A 21,605-nucleotide genomic window follows, 5' to 3' on the forward strand; every position below is an offset into this window, starting at 1 on the left:
GACATAATATAATAAAACAATGGCTTTTTAAACAAACAAACCATGAAACTCTTTTCAAATAGAATCTTTCCTGGACCCTAGCCTGTAAAGCCCATAGAAATGGAAAAATCTTGATGAGAATCAGGAGAGGGACACAGGGACATCAAAAACACCTCTACAGGCCTCATGGAACACTGTTTGGTGATCTTTGCAATATTATGCTTAGTCATGTTCCAACTCTTTGTGACCCCATGGAGTGCAGCATGCCAGTCTCCTCTTTCCTCCACTGTCTCCCAGAGTTTGCTCAAATTTGTGTCTAAGGAGTTGGTAGTACTATCTAGCCATCTCGTCCTCTGCTGCCCCTTTCTCCTTTTGCTTTCAATCTTTCCCAGCAATCTTTCCAACAAGTTGGCTCTTCACATCAGGTAGTCAAAGTATTGGAGCTTCAGCTTCAGCAGTGGTCCTTCCAATGAATATTCAGGGTTGGTTGCCTTTAGGATTGACTGGTTTGATCTCCTTGCTGTCCAAGAGTCTTCTCCAACACCACAATTCAAAAGCATCAGTTCTTTGGCACTCAGCCTATTCTCCATGGCTAACATCCCAGAATTATAGAAGATGTTGGACTACCTTTGTTTCATTTATTTTCTCTACTGATGGATTTTTACAAGATTGAACTCTGTACAATTGGCTGAGTATCAAGCTGAAAATCCTGAGTTATGCTCTTGCTTTTTCTTCCACTGGTAAGAAATGGCCATTTAAAATAAAAGCTTAAACTGTCTTTTCTCTCTCCTTGTCTTCTCAAGTGTAACCTTACTGAGGATGGAAAAAAGCAGAAATGGAGTATGTTCTGTATATTACAGTAATTCAAACTAATAATGAGCCTGATCCTTTTCTTATAGCTGAGTTTTAATGCTGGGTCTTGTGAAATAAGAAAATAGGAGCCAAAGTATGATAGAAAGTTGACCAGCATTTTAGAATTTATTTAACATACTCTAACTAAAGCAGTGACAGTGAAAATTGAGATGAGGGGATAGGGTTTTGAGTTCTTTGGGACTTGACCGTTGGATGTGGGGGTCTTTAAAGAAGAAGGGGGGATCGGGTAGAGAGTGAAATTTTATCTTGGGCATCTGGGTATAATCATGGAATCAGGAAATGCTGGAGGAGGAGCAAAATTTAGGAAGAAAGTGTTGCATCCTGTTTAAATGCCCTGTAAGCTTTGCTAAAAATCACATAAGATGTGTTCTATGAGCTCAGTGGCTGTCTCCCAAGGTTATGGTCATTGAAGTGGGGATGGTTTAGTCTTGGTGGATTTTTCTGCTTGTCAAGTTGAATGTGGCACACCACCACAAAGTGTGCAAAGGCAAAATGGGCATGGCTGTGGGTACACGCATGCATGCACTCATTTAAAAATATTCACTGTGTGCCTGCTCTGTGTCAGGCATTGTTCTGCTGCTAAGGAGCAGCTTGGTGAAGCAATGCACAAGGGCCTTGCCCTCCTGGAACTCAGGCATCAGATAATATGCAAATAAATGAACAAGAGAAATAAGAGGTTGAGCTCTGTTCCGTGCTAAGATTGAGAGGTCCGCTGTTCTAGAGGGTAATGGATTGGATTTGTGGTCACTGCTTCTGCTCATTTTTCAATAGTAATCTCTTCCCCAAGCCTAGCCTGTACTAGCTGGTACAACTTCAGTTTTCCTGGGGTGCTTACCCTCTGGTCATCTTAGGGAATGTGACTCTTCTCCAGACTCCCCTTTAATATCAATCATGGTCGTTTCTTCCTTTTTACTAGTGACTGGTTTCAGTAAAGCAGGTCCTGGCCATTGGGATTGAAGAGCTGCCAACTGTGGGACCTCTGGTAAAGGTTTTCCTACTAATAAAAGCTGCATGGAGGGAAATGCGTGTCTTCTTTACAGGACACCATTGTGTCCTCCTGTGATGGCTGGAGCAATTGCAATCCCCTTGTGACCCTGACAGGAGGATTGCAGAGCTTCTGCAGATGGCAGAGTGAAAAGCTGGAAAGGACTGGGTCTTTGCTAAAGTCCTAATGCTGTTGAACATCCAGTGTCAGAATTCTTCTTCCACTATGCTCTGTGTTGGATGAATTACCAAAGCTTTGTTCTGGCTCTTTCTAGTTGGGTCCTCTTTATTACCTGATGCTGAAGGCATCCTGACTGGTGTGTGTAGGTTGGGGAGGACCTGTTGAGCCGGTGACTTTCAAGCTGCTGTATGAATGTCATGAAGGTACCGGGTTACATAGACAGCTGGGGAAAGAATGTATTCCAGGCAGCAGAATCAGCCAACTACAGATGCCCAGACATGGGAGCAAGCATGACATGTTTGGGGAAGAGAGAGGTCAGAGGAGTAGGATTCTGCCAACCTATTAATAAGAAAGGAGCTGAGATTCTTTTCCATTGTAGTAAAATAGAGAAGCTTGGATTTTAATTTAAATATGGTGGAAGTCATGGATGAAGCAGGTCCATCTCTTTTGTTTTTCCATCCCCTAACCTAGCACGTAGCTGAACTAAATTCTAGCTTACAGGTTTTCAGTCTGATCAAAATAATTCCAATAATAGAAAGATCATTTGAAAGTGAATATTTCCCTCTAACGCTCCAGTGTAAAGAGGTAACCTTCTCCTTGACAACAGGCAGAGGGTTTTCTCAAGCTTCTTTTTATCAGACCAACTTCAGAAACTAAGTTTACAGGTAAAGAAAGTCAGAAGCACATGCAGAGCTGCAGAGATGATGACTCTTAATTAGCTGCATCAAATGACTCTTGGCATTCCTAATTTTCACCTTTTTGTAACAATTCAATTCATTCCAAGGTTTTACCAGAGTAGACAGGCATGAAATGAATTCTCCATGGTAGGTTACCAATGGCAAAGAAATTGCGAGCTTTGAAATGGCTGCGAGGAACCACGTGAGCTCTGGCACTTGCTTTCCCCTAAACTCTGTGAATTCTGTCAACATTAATTCTGTGAAGTATGTAGGCTGCATTATTTGGGAGAAATGAACAATTTTATTTTCTCTAAGCCCTATCTGTATTTCCTCCTTTTCCTTAAGCCCCGCTCACATGAGGAGAATATTCTCTGGTGGGTGTGTGGTGTAGTGGATGAGAACTGGAAATCAGGATACCTGGATGCTGGTGGAGTCTGGAGGTGAGAAAAAGATAATGACTCAGGGAGGTTTAGTGGACTGTGTGTTCTGTGGGACTCAGTAGTGTGGGGACCTGCCATCACCATGTGTAATGAGCTTTCTCCTCTATTTCCTCTATGTTCTAGTAGGCCCCCGTTTGTCAGCCATGTGTTACTATTTGAGCTCTCCTGAAGAATCCACACTGTTTCCTCCCATTGGGTCTTTTATTTTTTATCTTCTTTTTTTTTTTTGTCCTCACCACCTGGTGTGTGGGATCTTAGTTCCCCAACCAGTGATCGAACCTGTGCCACCGGCAGGGAACGTGCAGAGTCTTAACCACAGGACCACGAGGGAAGTCCCCATCTGTTGTTGCTCAGGTGCAAAGTCCTGTCTGACTCTTTGCGACCCCATGAACTGCTGGGGAAGATTGAGGACAGGGTTTGAAGGGGTGACAGAGGATGAGATGGTTGGATGGCATCACCCACTCAATGGACATGACTTTGAGCAAACTCTGGGAGAGAGTGAAGGACAGGGAGGTCTGGCGTGCTGCAGCCCACGGGGTGGCAAAGAGTCGGACACGCCTGAGTGACTGAGCAAGAAGAGAACAGCTGCTGTGGGACAGCAGAAGCCCTCTTAACCCATTTCCTCTTCACCAGCTCTTGGGCTGTGCATTGCTCCCCCGTCCTTCTGTGTACTCTGAATGCTCATCACCAGTAGACTCCTTGCTGCAGTCTCATGCACACTTATGCTCCCACCTGAATTGTACACTTATCCAGAGTCCCTTTTATTTTCTCCAGTGTTGTGTATGCAGTGTTCCCTTGTTATTATAATCATATAGTTAAATGTTACATAAGCCAATACATTATGGATGTGAAAATAATAGAGCTGTTCTTATAAAAATCTAGTTGAATAATTTAGATATAGGGGGATGCTGCTTTAAAAAGAGGCTTCCCAGGTGGCTCTAGGGGTAAAGAACTGCCTGCCATGCAGGAGACATAAGAGACATGGGTTCCATCCCTGGGTTGGGAAGATCCCTTGGAGAAGGGCATGGCAACCCACTCCAGTATTCTTGCCTGGAGAATCTTTTGGACAGAGGAGCCTGGAGGGCTACAGTCCATAGGGTCTCAAAGAGTGGGACACAACTGAAGTGACTCAGCACGCACGCATGCTTAAAAAGGAACTCGAGTCATCACTTTTCGACCTTTTGGCTAAGATCAAGTATAAAAGGAACTAGAGTCAAATTAGATATGATAAGATAATTATAAATATTTGGGGGAAAATTGTAACATCTAGAAGGGTTTTATAATCACATGGCTTTCCAAGTGCATTTAAATTCTCATTCTACTTTAAATAAAACAAACTTATCAGATATATTAATGGTGTGGTTATACAAGAAAGAACACACAAAATACCAATCTGTGGACCAATAGTTACAGAAAAGGTCTTGACTCTACACCAGAAAATTGGCAGCACTGGAAGCTTAACAGCAACAAATGGATGATTTAAATGTAGAAAACAGCCATGGTACTCAGACAGTGGGCCCTGGAGGGCACAAGTTACCCACTGATCAATTTGCTGTTTAAAAATCTACAGAGGAGCTAAAGTCACTTCTCAATAGGAAAAATTTTATTAGGGATTATAAGTCTCCCATAAGGTTGATAGAGTTCTAAGATGTTTTCTTAGAAAGTCATGGTGCAAATGGTAATAGAGCAAGTACTAAGAAAATACACAAAATTCAAGCAATGATTTTCAGCAGCTGCTGGTAGCAATTCAGGTGGAATTCCAAATTCTGACTTTTTATTATGGGCAAAAGAAAAATCTCTGAGATTTAAGAGATATAAATTGGTTGTTTTTACAAGATAAGTAGTCCTCACAAAAATCAGCACAGACAGACTCTGAATTATTCTATAAATTGATTTTTTCCCCCTATGAACATACACATTCTGTGAAGAAACACTTGAAGAAAATAGACACCTACAAAGTCTATGCTTTATCAATGTTTTTTAAATTATGGGTTTTGACTCTTGGTGGGTCGTGAAATACATTTACCAAGTTGGGAAAAGAATTTTTTAAAAATAAAATGAAACAGAATAAAACAGAATAGAAAATAACAGTGTGAATTATAGGTTGTAAGGGCAAGTCATGAAAGTGTTTTATTATACATGTGTGTATGTGTGTGGCATGTGTGTATGTGTGATATAAAATTTCTAGCTGTGATGTAAAATTTCTTTTACCTTTCATTTCTGACCCTAACTTCAAAGACCTTTGGTCTAATATATGCTTCTTCATGTTTTAGTTATGAATAATGTAAAGAAAGTGATTTAAATAAATGCCAGATTTTTATAACATAATGCAACTCCTTTGTTCCAAGTTATGGATCATAGGGCTATAAAATGTTTTAAAGATAAATTTGGAGTTTCATTTCAGAAATAAAATACTTGAAAGTATATATAGACTATAATCATTAAAAACCATTGACATTAAAGGAGATTTTGCTTCTCAGTTCAATATTGACTAAATCTCAAGAGACGAGAAAAATGTTGCCTGAGGTTGACAACATTGGAAAAATTCTGAACTACAAGAGAATAATTAAGAACACGGTTTAGTAACTGACCCCAGACAAATTGGAGGGGCCAATGATTTACAGAAAGATGTTGTATAACAATGAACTAATGATTCCTATTTATTGCAATATATACTTAGTGTCAGGGATGAAATCCTTCAGGCCATAACAGAAATAGACAAATCAAAAAACGAGGAAGACAGGGAAAAGGAAATATAATATCAGAGCCAAATCTTCTCATCAAGCAGAAGCCAAAGTTGCCCTGGGTGGAATTCTGTTCTATTGAATTGGTAGTCAACTGTGTTATCAAATGCACATGCTTCAAAAATATGTTTCAAGAATCATGTTTCTTTTCTTAAACAACTTCCAGATAATAAACAGATGAATAGCTATATAGTTTGAATTAAAGGAAAATATTAAAAGTTTACATGGATCATTTTTATGATTCTCTGCTTTAACTTCCCAGGTGGCTTAGGGGTAAAGTATCTGCCTACCAAGGCAGAAGACGTAGGACATACAGGTTCAATCCCTGAGTCAGGAAGATCCCCTGGAGGAGGAAATGGCAACACACTCTTATATTCTTGCCTGGATAGAAGGAGCCTCTTGGGCTGCAGTCCAGGGAGTTGCAAAGAGTCAGACATGACTGAACACACATGCACTCTTTAACTGACTTCCCATTTATGAAGTCATTACAGGTCTTGATGGTTTGCATAAGACTCTTGTTACTGCCTTCTGTTGCCAGAATTTATCTTTCTGTCTTTCATGCCAGGATCTGGTGTTAGTCAAGTAGGTAGTTTCTGAATTCAAACCTCTTGAGTTGGACTGTAGCTTGTCTACCACCCACTAAGGAGACCCTGGATTTATAGTTCAGTCTCCTGGGGCTTCAGTTCTCCCGTTGGAAGGATGGGGCTGAGATATCACTTGATTTCATCAGACTTAAACTCAGATAACATATGCAAAGCCTTAAGCATAGCATCAGATACACTGTAAAAGCTCAGCAATGATGGTTTTCCCCTCTCTGATATCTTAGATTTACCCTAAACACAATTTGTATCATCTTTAATCATTTCAAAACATTTTTCAGGGTATATTTCAGATGGCCTGCCATCAGTTCCTTTCAGTCGCTCACTCATGTTCAACCCTTTGTGACCCCATGGATTGCCTGGCATAGCAATCATTTTTATTGCTCCCCAAATCTTTAGGAGTTTTCTCAGAATAATAGCAGTTAAAATTATAACATCATATATATATATGTGTATATATATATATATTTTTTTTTTTTTTTTTCTTTTGAACTTTTGTATTGGAGTATAGCCAACTGGCTGGAGAAGGAAATGGCAACCCACTCCAGTATTCTTGCCTGGGAAATCCTGTGGACAGAGGAACCTGGTGGGCTACAGTCCATGGGGTCGCAAAGAGTCGGACATGACTGAGCGACTAAACAACAGCAACAATAGCTGATTGGCAGTGTTGTGATGGTTTCAGGTGAGTGAAGGGACTCAGCCATACATATACACATATCCATCCACCCCCAAATGCCCCTCCCATCCAGGCTGCCATGTAACATTGAGCCGTTCCCTGTGCTGTGCAGTAGGTCCTTGTTGGTTATCCATTTTAAATATGACAGTGTATACAGGACCATCGCAAACTCCCTAACTGCCCCTTCCCCTCCGGCAACCGCTAGCTTATATATTGATGGCACTTTATAACTTTTAAATTTGAAGTCAGTGGCCTAAGAGGCCTCTTTTCCAGGTTTCGTAGTTCAGGATTACAATAGTCAGAAAGATTAGTTTACCCACTCCAGGTCATGCAGCTGATGGACAGAAAGAGGGGACTGCCCCAGGCTGTCCTGCGAGGGAGCCCGTTTCTAGCCAGCCCTTGTGGTCACGTGCGCAGTCCTCCGCCTGAGCCAGAGTAGATTGTAACGCCTGGCCAAGATGCCTCTCCTGAGAACTCGGAAACTGGTCCAACTTGGAGGAATCTCATTAGCACTTTTCAAAGCTTTACCCCGACCGCATTTGAAGTTGTATAATTTTTCTGGATCTGAATCTCGAATGGATGCTGCTTCTTGGTATCTCATTCGAGTGGAATTTTTCTCATAATATGATTCAAACTGCATAAAAAGAAAAAAAAAAAAACCTAGAGAAAAAGGCAAGACAAAACCCCTTCAAATAAAAGGCATTTAGAGCGTCTCCTGCTCTTTGATTTATAAATATAATGGCAATGATTCACCAAGTTCATTATCCAGTTCCTTCAAGACTCAAAGATTCTTGCCATCTGGACCTCTTGATTGGTCTCTGTTCAGCTTCTCTGTGATGCCCCTTGCCTCTGTTTCTCCACAGCTGAAATAAATTATTGGGCTTCTCTTATTGTTCATGCACTCGACAATTCCAGACTTTGAAAAAAATATATACATTAAAAAAAAAAAGATTTCAGTAGCTTGAAGCTTTGCAATAGTTGTAATGTTTGGTGCCTTTTGTCTTGATTGTATTTTTAAATCACATCTAAAGCTCTTGGTTGGCATCAAATTATTCTACATTTTTGCTGTGTTGTTCGTTTTCCCCAGACTTCCTAGATTGTGAAAGCTTAATTTTATTCCCTTCTCCATTTTATTAGGCTTATAGTCACCCTTAAAAGAATCAGGTTCACATCCAGAGACAGCTTGCTGACTTCTTCCTAGAATCTGTGGTTTTAGAGAGAGCAGTAAACTGATTAAATAAAATATAAGTTCCGTTTTGAAATTTTTTTCTTTCTCCAGCTCAGTTCCCATATTCCATATGTGAGTATATATTTAATTTGAAAAAATTTTTTAAATTTATTTTTCTTCAAACTATAGCACGAACCCCAGGTAGACCTGGGTTTGAACCCCCAGTTTCATCTCGTGTGTTTTTAGGGCCCTAGGAGGACAGCTGCTACTAAGAAGAAGTTTCCCATGCCCTGCCTGGGGTTTAGTGTGGCCCGCATTCCTTTCTTGTGTTCTAGAATAATCCCTCACATATGGCAGTGCTGGGGAGTGGTGAAGGAAAGTCAGGGTCAAGACAAACACAAGGAGGAAGGCGTGGGAGGATTTGGAGAAGGTTATTTTTCTCCCCAACACATAATCACTTTATACAAAGAAGCTACCAAGCAGAATTTGGGGATGGCTGAAGTCTGGAAGAGAGGTAGATAGAGCTTAAAGCTGAATACTTGATTTTCTAGAATAAAACTTCCCCAGATCTTCGAGACTTAGGCGATTTAGAGACAGTAATCCATTTAGGATGCACTTATCTTCACTATGAGTGAACACCTGTCTTGGAAACACACAAAGCAGTCTTTTCTGGAAGATGAGCTCGTTAGGACTTTTCCTGAAATGGTAGACCTGTGTACATGCTCAGTCACCCAGTCGTGTCCAGCTCTTTGCGACCCCATGGAGTGTAGCCCACCAGGCTCCTCTGTCCATGGGATTTCCAGGCAAGAATACTGGATGGGCTGCCATGACCTCCTCCATGGGATCTTCTCGACCCAGGGATCAAACTTGTGTCTCCTGTGTCTACTGCATTGACAGGTGGATTCTTTACCGCTGAACCACTTGCAAAGCCCATATACATATAAGTGTGTGCTAAGCTGCTTCAGTTGTATCTGACTCTTTGCGACCCTACGGACTGTAGCCCACCAGGCTCCTCTGTCCATGGGATTCTCCAGGCAAGAATACTGGAGTGGGTTACCATGCCCGCCTCCAAGGCATCTTCCCAACCCAGGGATCAACCCACTGCATCTCCTGTGTCTCCTGCATTAACAGGCAGATTCTTTACCACTGAGGCACCTGGGAAGCCCATAAACATATGTAGATACACATAAACATCCAGAAGAGGATACACCAGCTTTAACAATACCTAATTTTAGGTTCTGAGATCATGAGTGATGTATTTCTAAAAATCTTTTAAATTACCTGTATTTGATTTTTTTTAATGAACAGATATTATTTTTGCAATATAAATTAAAAAAAGAGAAAAAGCACTGTGTCACTAACACATATTCTTCAAACACAGGATTATTTATTTCATTAATTATTGTTGGACATTAGGTTATTTCCAGTTTATCCTCATTATAACAAAGTAACTGGACTTATTCAGGTAGAGTGTTTATTTGTTTTCTTGTTAGAAAGGCATCTTTGTATATTTGAGTGGCTTAATGTGGCTATTTTTAATTTTGCTCTTGTCTTTCCTTTTCAATGCATTTTATTTATTTGAAATGAGTCACCAGTCCAGGTTCGATGCATGATACTGGATGCTTGGGGCTGGTGCACTGGGATGACCCAGAGGGATGGTATATGGAGGGAGGTGGGAGGGGGGTTCAGGATGGGGAACACATGTATACCTGTGGCAGATTCATGCTGATGTATGGCAAAACCAATACAGTATTGTAAAGTAATTAACCTCCAATTAAAATAAATAAATTTATATTTAAAAAATAAAAAAATTTAATTAATTAATTTTAATTGGAGGCTAATTACTTTACAATATTGTAGTGGTTTCGCCATACACTGACATGAATCATCCATGGGTGTACACGTGTTCCCCATCCTGAACCCCCCTCCCTCCTCCCTCCCCATCCCATCCCTCTGGGTCATCCCAGTGCACCAGCCCTGAGCACCCTGTCTCATGCATCGAACCTGGACTGGTGGTCTGTTTCACATATGGTAAGATACATGTTTCAGTGCTATTCTCTCAAATCATCCCACCCTTACCTTCTCCCACAGAGTCCAAAGTCTGTTCTTTACATCTGTGTCTCTTTTGCTGTCTCGCATATAGGGTCATCGTTACCATCTTTCTAAATTCCATAGATATGCATTAGTATACTGCATTGGTGTTTTTCTTTCTGACTTACTTCAATCCGTATACCAGTCTTCAGTTTCATCCATCTCATTAGAACTGATTCAAATGCATTATTTTTAATAGCTGAGTAATATTCCATTGTGTATATGTACCACAGCTTTCTTATCCATTCATCTGCCGATGGACATCTAGGTTGCTTCCATGTCCTGGCTATTATAAACAGTGCTGCAATGAACATTGGGGTGCACGTGTCTCTTTCAATTCTGGTTTCCTTGGTGTGTATGCCCAGCAGTGGGCTTGCTGGGTCATATGGCAGCTCTATTTCCAGTTTTTTAAGGAATCTCCAGACTGTTCTCCATAGTGGCTATGCTAGTTTGCATTCCCACCAACAGTGTAAGAGGGTTCCCTTTTCTCCACACCCTCCCCAGCATTTATTGTTTGTAGACTTTTTGATAGCAGCCATTATGACTGGCGTGAGACGGTACCTCATAGTGGTTTTGATTTGCATTTCTTTGATAATAAGTGATGTTGAGCATCTTTTCTTGTGTTTGTTAGCCATCTGTATGTCTTCTTTGGAGAAATGTCTATTTAGTTCTTTGGCCCATTTTTTGATTGGGTAGCTTATTTTTCTGGAATTGAGCTGCATGAGCTGCTTGTTTATTTTTGAGATTAATTCTTTGTCAGTTGCTTCATTTGCTATTATTTTCTCCCATTCCTTTTCAATGTTTTTTAAAGGAAAGAATGTTCACATTCCCTCTTTTCTACCTCTTTATAAAATGTCCTTGTATTTCCAGAAAAGATTGAGCTCTAAGGCAAATTGGAATTCTGATTTTTCTGGACATTCATGAAATGAGATAATCATGCTAAATTGCAAATAGAATGCAGGTGCTGTTGCATGTTCTCTTCATTCTTAAGCAAAGAAGACACTTTGCACAAAAACTAAAGGTGAAATACCCAAACTGAACAAGCTCTTTAAAATATCAGACATTTTACATTTTCTCACTTGATCATCAAAACAAAACCAAACTAAACCAGAAGGAACATTTCTTTACTGCACGTTCATTGTGCCAACACATTCCTTTATATTAAAAATGAAAAGACCTTAAAATACCCTAACAGATAGCAAAGCCTTAGAGAGCAAGTTTACATGCAGGGCTGGAGATATTCATTAAAATTGTAATTAGACTCACGATTAAATTCATTCACAGTAGAAACTTTGCTTGTAAGTGTTGCTACAGGAAGAAACCTCCAGTCTGAAAATTAGTTCAGCCGTCTGAGCGATTTTAATTATGCAGAGTTCATTATCGCTAGAGAAGGAAACCTTTATTGCGGCAACAGAATGAAGATCTTTTTTTTGCCCCCTTTTTGGTTCCCTCAGTTCATATAAGGTGCATATTTTGATAACCAAACGTTTCTGTGGGCAGAGAAAATGTGCACAGCTGAAGAGAAGTTATTAAACAGCCACGCAATAGATAAGACACACGATGCCTGGCTCAGCATCTTCTTTTCAGTGTAAGTCGATGGCATCATTTTCAGGGACAGGCAAATGGACAGAAATGCATTTATTTAACATCTACTATGTGCAGTCGCTTGTGACAGGTAGCTTATTTTTCCCTGGTCCCCCTTTTGTATTTCCATTTTATAGATGAACAAACTGACAATCAGGGAAGCTAAGTGACTCTCGTAGAAAGGGGAGGTATGCTTGGTCTGCCTCTCTTCCTTCTCTCGTTAGGGAGAAGAAGCCCAATGCGGCCCTTCCTTCTGAGCTGCTCTCCCTCATTCAAGTGCACACTCTCACATGTTGTGTGTTTCCTTTTGTGCTGTCACTCAGGATCTTGGAAAATGCTTGCACCCTACCCAACCCTGCCTTGAACCAGCCAGTCTAAGTGGGACCAAGGGCAAAACTTTCTGCAGATCTGGCTCCATTTCCACCATTGGTCTAAAGCTCAGAGCCTGCAGAGCTGTTGAGCGCTGGTTCTAGTGGAAAGGTCCTGGATAAACAGCTGGAAGATTGGATTTCTGCTTCCAGATTGCAGACCCATAAGATGTGGGATTTGGGAAAGCCATGGGGCCTCTCCGGAATTCCATTGCTTCTCTATAAGATGAGCAGGAGGTGGGATGCTCTCACAGCAGCGAGTTTCCTGGATACCCTGAGGGTCTCACTGAGTTTTCAAATCAACCAAGAAAGACGAGGCCCCCTGAACACTCGGGCTTCCTCTTCTCCAGACCCCAAAGCCATGCTGGGCATACAGAGCTTTAAAAATAACTAGAACCAATGTCAAACAGTAGAAAGAAGGATATAAGGAACTCTTGTATACCCACCCATCAGGCAGATTTCACAATGTTTACATTTTCCCATATTGATAGTGTGTCTAGCTTTGTCCTGAAATTTAAAGCAAATGACAGACATGATGTCATTTCAGCCATAACAACTACATTTCTAAAAAATAAAGGCCATTTTTCTATGTCACATGATTTTCACATCTAACACAAATGATAGTTTCTTCAAATCTACAAATAATGAATTCATGCTCAAATTTCTCCAGCTGTCCCCCAGATATTATTTAGCTGGCTTGTTTAAGGCAGAATCTGATCACTGTCTGTATGTACAACACCTGTCATTGTTATGTCTCAAGTCTCTTTTAATCTCGTACATTCTCCTTCCATTTCTTTTTATGGCATTGACTTGAAGATTTCAGAGAAACTGAGGCTGCTGTCCTGCCAGGCTATCTTTCTGAATTGTCTAATTGCTTCCACATGGTGTTAGTTTTCTTGTTCCTAAGTCCTGCATAAGTGGAAAATTAGATCTCCAGTTGTAACAAATTTGCCTGCCAATGCAGGAGATGTGGGTTCAATCCCTGGGTGGGGACAATCCCCTAGAAAAGGAAATGGCAATCCACTCCAGTATTCTTGCCTGGAAAATTCCAAGGACAGAGGAGCCTGGTGGGCCACAGTGCATGGTCTTGCAAAGAATCGAATATGACACCGACTAAACAGGTAGTCGTAGGCTAAGTCGTAGGCTAAGTCGTAGGCTAAGTCGTAGGCTAAGTCGTAGGCTAAGTCGTAGGCTAAGTCATAGGCTAAGTCGTAGGCTAAGTCATAGGCTAGGTCAGCTGGTTGCTGCTGTTTTTGCTGTCACCCAGGAGATCCAGCCAGTCCATCCTAAAGGAGATCAGCCCTGGGTGTTCTTTGGAAGGAATGATGCTGAAGCTGAAACTCCAGTCCTTTGGCCACCTCATGCAAAGAGTTGACTCATTGGAAAAGACTCTGATGCTGGGAGGGATTGGGGGCAGGAGGAAAAGGGGACGGCAGAGGATGAGATGGCTGGATGGCATCACCGACTCGATGGACATGAGTTTGAGTGAACTCCAGGAGTTGGTGATGGACAGGGAGGCCAGGCGTGCTGTGATTCATGGGGTCGCAAAGAGTCGGACACGACTGAGCGACTGAACTGAACTGAACTGAGGAGATATCTTTGTGTGTTATAGGCATCTTGTACTCTGCCTAGAAGGTACAAAAGATGAGAACATTTATGAACAACCACAGCTTGAGCCTTCGGTCAATGATGATGTGAATTCCAACACTGTAGAGCTTCCAGGTAATCACTAGAGGAGAAAGCGAAGAGCCGTCCAGAACAGTGCACAGGCAGGTTATCTTCAAGGGAAGACTCTACTTAACTGATGATATGTAAGCAAGAAATCATTGAAGACACTTATCCTCTAAAGTAGAGCTACCATAAGATCCTGTAATCCCACTCCTGGGCATACATGTGGAGCAAACCATAAATCGAAAAAGTGCATGTACCACAATGCTCACTGCAGTACTTTTTTACAAAAGCCAAGCCAAGGAAGCAACCCGTGTCCATCAACTGGTGAACGGATAAAGATGTGGTATACATACAATGGAATCGTACTCATCCATAAAAGTAATGCCATTTGCATGGATTATTTTAGATTATCATACTAAATGAAGTAAGCCAAAAACAAATATCATATGATATCACTTACATGTGGAATCTAAAAAAAAAAATGATACAAATGAATTTGCATACAAAACAGCAATAAACACACACACATAGAAAAAAAAAAATCTATGATTACCAAAGGGGAAAGGGGAGGAGGATAAATTGCGAGTTTGGGATTAGTGTGTACATGCTACCATATATAAGATGCAATAGATAAGCAACAAGGACTTACTGTATAGCACATAGAACTGTACTAAATATTTTGCAATGACCAATACAGGAAAATAATCTGAAAAAGAATATCTCTATCTATTTAACTGAAGCACTTTGCTGTACGCCTGAAACCAATACAATATTGCAAATCAACTATACTGCAGTGATTTAAAGAAAAAACACTTATCTTGAAGTATCTGGAATTCAGACCTCCACATCTTAAGTGGAGGACCTAGATATTCAACCCTGAAATGCACCCTGACCATCAGAAATAAAACAAGAAGACTTGCACTTTGATAAAACCAAAGGCTCTTTGCAGGGGTGCCTCATGAGCCACACTTAAGAGTTTCCTGGGGTGGTGTAATTTAGAATTAGGCAGACCCGGGTTCCAATGTCAGGCTTCCCAGGTAGCTCAGCTAGTGAAGAATCCGCCTGCAATGCAGGAGACCCCGGTTTGATTCCTGGGTCGGGAAGTTCCCCTGGAGAAGGGATAGGCTATCTATTCCAGTGCTCTTGAGCCTCCCTGGTGACTCAGACAGTAAAGAATCCAACTACAATTTGGGAGACCTGGGTTTGACCCCTGGGTTGGGAAGATTTCCCTGGAGGAGGGCACAGCAACCCACTCCAGTATTCTTGCCTGGAGAATCCCCATGGACAGAGGAGCCTGGCGAGCTGCAGTCCATGGGGTCGCAAAAAGTGGGACACAATTGAGCAGCTAAGCACAGCACAGCACAAGGGTTCCAGTATCAACCCCTACCTTTACCAGCTAAGTCAACTTACTAACCTTTCTAAAACTCATGTGTCTCATTTATATATAACTGGAGTCCCATGTGAGCCCAAGTTGGCATTCAGAGATGCCTTTGTGATCCACCAAATCCATAGGCCTGTCCTGCTAGGAATCACTTGACATGAGGAAGTTTGAGCCAAGGGGAATGAGAGCAGAGGTTTATATCTGTGTCTCAGCATGGCGAGGGAAAGGTGAGGATTCTTTGGAGCCTGTGTTGGATGATGGCTTTTAAGTCTCAGGTCTCAGCCTGAAAATTGTGTCTAAACTGGAAGTGATGTTGGCTGGAAGCTGAGTATCTGGTCTCATTATGGCCCTGAAGGTTTACTACTGGGGCCCAGGGGTCAAAGTGATTCACATAGTGGGTAGCCCACTGTGGATCGTCCCCATACTCCTGTGTAGAGCTTAGCATGGCTGTGGTGTATTGAGAACAGCAACAAACAAGGCCCACGTGGGCAATTTAAGAGCTGATCACTTTGGGAGCTCCGCAGAGGAGATGCTTGGCAGAAATACCAGCTAACTCCCAAGTGGGAGCTGGTAGAGGGGGCTTGAGGGAAGTACTGACTTCAAAGGTTTTCACAGGCTTCCTGGAGAGCCTGGAGCTTGAGAAGGATGCTGTGAGCTTAGGAAACACTCCAGCATCTGAGAGAGGAGGCAACAAGGGTGCAGGTTGGCCTGCACGGTTTGCATTGGAAGTACAGTGGTTTGAGCCTATTTGCATTTGTAGGCTTGTGTGATGTTCTTGCTGGGGGCAGATTTACAGGAGTTTGGCCAACTGCAGAGAACTGCTTTAGGATTAAACACAGCAAGGATGATGGGATTCAGGATGGGGAACACATGTATACCTGTGGCAGATTCATTTTGATATTTGGCAAAACTAATACAGTTATGTAAAGTTTAAAAATAAAAAAAAAAAAATAAACACAGCAAGGAGAGCATCTAGCCCAATACTTGGCACAAGGCAGAGTTTTATAATCACGAGCTCCCTCATGTTATATTTTTATTCCCATCTCCATGGAGATATATGAGGTCTTCTTTTGAGGTCTAACTATTTGGGTAAGTGTTACCACTATTATGTTCCTATTTATTTATTTTGCTGAGTTTTCTGTGCAAGAACACATTTTTGTATTGTCCTTTTGAGCCCTTTCTGTTGTTCTTCGAAACAACGGCAATAGCAACTGAATATGGGTGGCCTTCCATTACAATCTCACAACTGTAAATGAAACTGGATTCAAAAAATATGTCCAGATTAAAGCGATTAACGTCTTCCTTGTCTTCTTGTTAATGCACACATGCCCAACCTGCATAATTTTCTCTCCCAGTCATGCAAGAGGCAAGGGTAATTTAGAAACACTCATGCTGTCTTTGTACCACTGTTGACAAAAGGCTCAGAGAAAAAAAAACATAATACACCTTTGTTGAAAATAAACAGGAATAAAGCCCTTAAGACATACAAAGCAAGGTCTATAATTTGGTGCACATTTTTTAGCCTGAATAAATCATGCCTGTTATTTTCTTAGCGCCAAAGCAAGGAAAGGCTGCCCCTGGGATGGGATGACACTTTCTACTTGTTTCCAAAAGGCACTTGATGATGTTAGGAGGTAGTGCGCTCTGTGAGAATGTCAGGCAGAAATCATCCAGTGAATATTCATGATTTGATGTTTTTGTTGAGTCACTAAGTCATGTCCAATTCTTTGTCATCCCAACGGTCAGGCTCCCCTGTTCCTCACTATCTATCTCCCAGAGTTTGCTCAAACTCATGTCCAGTGAGTTGGTGATGCCATCCAACCATCTCATCCTCTGTCTCTCCCTTCTCTTCCTGCCTTCAATCTTTCCCAGCATCAGAATCTTTTCCAATGAGTCAGCTCTTCACATCAGGTGGCCAAATTATTGGAGCTTCAGCTTCAGCAGCAGTCCTTCCCATGAATATTTAGGGTTGATTTCCTTTGGGATTCACTGGTTTGATCACCTTGCACATCTCAAGAATCTTCTCCAGCACCACAGTTTGAAAACATCAATTCTTCAGTGCTCAGCCTTTTTTATAGTCCAACTTTCATATCTGTATGTGACTACTGGAAAAACCATAGCTCTGACTATATATAGACCTTTGTGGGCAAAATGATGTCTCTGCATTTTAATATGCTATCTAGCTATGTCACAGATGTTCTTCCAAGGAGCAAGCTGCAGTCCATGATGGGAAAGGGTAATTTGTTACGGATCTGAATCCAGGTCCAGTCATTTGGCTTGAAGGATTCCGCTGACTCCACTGAGAGCACATGGCAAATATAGTTCCTAAATGACAGTAAGAACTCCCTCATTTATATTGTCTCATGTCTCTATCTCATCTGACCCTGTCGGGTGAACCCCTGCTGCCCTTTAAATGCAAATTCCATCCATTCCCCCATCTGCATGGAGCTGACAACCCATCTTCCATAATGCTTCGGCACTCTGTATGTACTTCTGTTAGGGCCCCTGCCATGCATATCAGAGATTGTGTTTCCATTCTTGTGTCCCTCACTGGAGAATTATGTCCTTGAAAGGAGAACCTCATTTCACTGTCGTTTGATTCCCCAAAGTGAACTGTGTTCCTACCTGTGGAGTAATGTGTTTTGCACATTTGCTGAATTGAATCAGAATCTCAGGTTTGGAAGGAAACTTTCCCATCATTCTAGGAAGCCTGGAACAGTAGAGCCAATAACATCTGTGGCCCGTCCACCCCTCATTTAGTCGATAGGGTTACAGGGCTGGTTCAAGATCTCACAGCGAGTTGGTGGTAAGCAGAGACCAGAATCCAGAAGGCCCCATAGCAGTCTAAGGACATAGTACTCAGTGGACACCCGCATGTTATCAGTTTCTTTGAGAAAAAGGAATGTGCTGTATCTTCCAGTTAGTTGGCCTGGTTTCCTCACCATAAAACTCTTGTGAAGTTCCAAAACTAAGTGATGGTATGCAGCATTTCCCAAACATGTTTCCCCATGGAACCTTTTCCTCACACTATCTGACTCAACTGGTGTTCCCCAAAACACACTTTGGAAAACACAATTGCAGTAGGCAGAATAATGGCCACCCCCCCGCCACCCAAATGTTCAAGTTACAATCCCCAGAACCTGTAAATATGCTATGTTACATAGCATAGGAATTAAAGGAGGAATTAAGGTGTTGGATGGAATTAAATTAGATAATGAGCTCACCTTAAAATGCAAAGATTTTCCTGGATTATCTGGGTGGGCCCAGTATGTGTACATGTGCCAAGTTGCTGAGTCATGTCCAACTCTTCGAGCCCCCATGAACTGTAGCCAACCAGGCTCCTCTGTCCATGGGATTCTCCAGGCAAGAATATTGGAGTGGGTTGCCATGCCCTCCTCCAGGGAATCTTCCCAACCCAGGGGTCAAACCTGTATCTCTGCATTAGCAGGCAGATTCTTTACTACTGAGCCACTGGGGAAGCTCCTCTTAAAGGAGAAAGAAAGCAGCAGAGGAGGTCAGAGGGATGCAGTGTGGGGAGTGCTCCGACCATCACTGTGGGCTTTGAAAGTGGAGGAACGGGCCGCAAGACAAGGGAAGCAGGTGGCCTTTGAGCTGGAGAGGGCATGGCCGTGGATTGTCGCCTAGAACAGGGGCCCCATAATGCCTGGTGGACTGAGGGGGACCCAGCGTAGTAATAACAGGAGAAAGTGCACGGTAAGGACAAGGGGCTTGAATCATCCTGAAACGATTCCCCCTCCTCCAGTCTGTGGAAAAATTGTTTCCTATGAAACCAGACCCTGGTGCCAAAAAGGTTGGGGACCAGTGCCTAGGGGCCTCCAGAAAGGAAACGCAGCCCTTCCCATGTCCTGATTTTAGCCCAGTGAGGCCCGTGTCAGACTTCTGACCTCCAGCACTGTAATACATTTGTGTTGTTTTAAGCCACTAAGTTGGTGGTAATTTGTTACAGCACTGAAAGACAAATACAATGGTTCTAGTGTCTCAAAATGCATGCTTCACTGTGCTCCCACAGCTCAGTTTAGTCGCTCAGCCGTGTCCGACCCTTTGCGACCCCATGGGCTGCAGCACTCCAGGCCTCCCTGTCTATCACCAACTCCCGGAGCTTGCTCAAACTCATGTCCATCCAGTCAGTGATGCCCACCAACCATCTCATCCTCTGTTGTCCCCTTCTCCTCCTGCCTTCAATCTTTCCCAGCATCAGGGTCTTTTCCAATGAGTTGGCTCTTTACATCAGGTGGCCAAAGTATTGGAGTTTCAGCTTCAGCATCAGTCCTTCCAGTGAATGTTCAGGACTGATTTCCTTTAGGATGGACTGCTTTGATCTCCTTACAGTCCAAGGGACTCTCAAGAGTCTTCTCCAAAACCACAGTTCAAAAGCATCAATTCTTTGGTGCTCAGCTTTCTTTATAGTCCAACTCTCACATCCATACATGACCACTGGATAAACCATAGCTTTGACTAGATGGGCCTATGTCGGCAAAGTAATGCAATGTCTCTGCTTTTTAATATGCCGTCTAGGTTGGTCACAGCATTTCTTCCAAGGAGTGAGCTTCTTTTAATTTCATGGCTGCAGTCACCATCTGCAGTGATTTTGGAGCCCAAGAAAGTAAAATCTGCCTGGGCATTATCAACAATCATGATTATACACTTTGTATTCATGGCTCTGTGGTGACATGGAAAGATTCTACTAAATGGTTGCAAGCTGACCCCTGAAAACCAGTGTTTTCTTCTATTTTTATAACTTGTCCTGAGTTCTGCTCTTTAGAAGCCAGTCACTAAGTCCATTCCACACGCTTAGAGAGGAGAAGACACAAGGACCTGGGTACCAGGAGGCAGGGGCGATTGGGAGGTATTACGGAAGCTGCCTGCCATAGACAGAAAGAGTTAGTGACTTCTTTTTTCTAGTACTTTAATCCTTCTTTTACCAATGATTTTGAAAACCTCTTGAAGTTCTAGCACAGGTAAGGAATCATAAAATTTATCATCCAAGCCAAAAGTCTTCTGAGATAATGAAATGAGGGATGCTATAAATAACTATAGGCTTCCCTGGTGGCTCAGATGGTAAAGCATCTGCCCCCAAGGCAGGAGACCCGGGTTTGATCCCTGGGTTGGGAAGATCCCCTGGAGAAGGAAATGGCAACCTACTCCAGTATTCTTGCCTGGAAAATCCCACAGACAGAGAGCCCTGGTAGTCTATAGTCCATGGGGTCACAAGAGTCGGCCACAACTGAGTGGCTTCACTCACTCATAAACAACTACAAGAGGCAGCGAGTATAAAACAGACACAGACGGTCACCCCACACCCGGATGGTCACCCAGGCCAGGGTCGTCTTCCTGGGTGTCTTTCTCAGCCCCTAGCACAATGCCAACATATAGCAAATACTTAATATGTACCTGCATGGGGAACAGCAAAATGATTGGTAGATACGCAAAATTGCCAGGTGGTGCTAGTGGAGAAGAGTCTGCCTGCCAGTGCAGAAGACGCAAGAGACTCAGGTTCAATCCTGGGGTCGGGAAGATCCCCTGGAGTAGGAAGTGGAAGCCACTCCAGTATTCTTGCCTGGAAAATTCTGTGGACAGAGGAGCCTTGTGGGCCAAATAGTCCATGGGGCCACAAAGAGCTGGACATGACCGAGTGACTGAGCATAAAGTTACCTGGCCTCTAATTATTTGGTTCTCAGGCATTGTTCATCATAGTCTAAGTAGGGAGGCCAAGAAACCTTCTTATCATATTTAATGCTACTTTGCAATGAAAAACTAAATCTATGACGACACAGAGATTTCACTTAGGAGTCATGCCAACAGAAGGGTGTGTTGAATTACATAGCCATTGGCTCTGGCGTTTGGTCTCATAAACACAAGGCCATGTGGTGTGTGGTGAAGAGCGAGCTGGGTTTCTGGCACCAGAGACTCCTGGGCGCAAATCCTAACTCTGCAGGAGGTAACCAGAGGCAGATAATCTGACACTTCTAAACCTTAGCCTGCTTGTTTACAAATGGCAGTTAATTGGATGTGACAATATTCATAAAGCAGATAGTACATTTATTCAACACATCAACAAATATTTGAGCATTTGCTATGTGCCAACTCAGAGTTCCCAGAAGCTAGAGTCTTAGAATAATCTTTTTTTTTAATTTCAGTTTTATTGAGATACAATTGACATACAGCATT

This window comes from Bubalus bubalis, chromosome 7, assembly GCF_019923935.1.
Source record: "Bubalus bubalis isolate 160015118507 breed Murrah chromosome 7, NDDB_SH_1, whole genome shotgun sequence".
Lineage (NCBI taxonomy): Eukaryota > Metazoa > Chordata > Mammalia > Artiodactyla > Bovidae > Bubalus > Bubalus bubalis.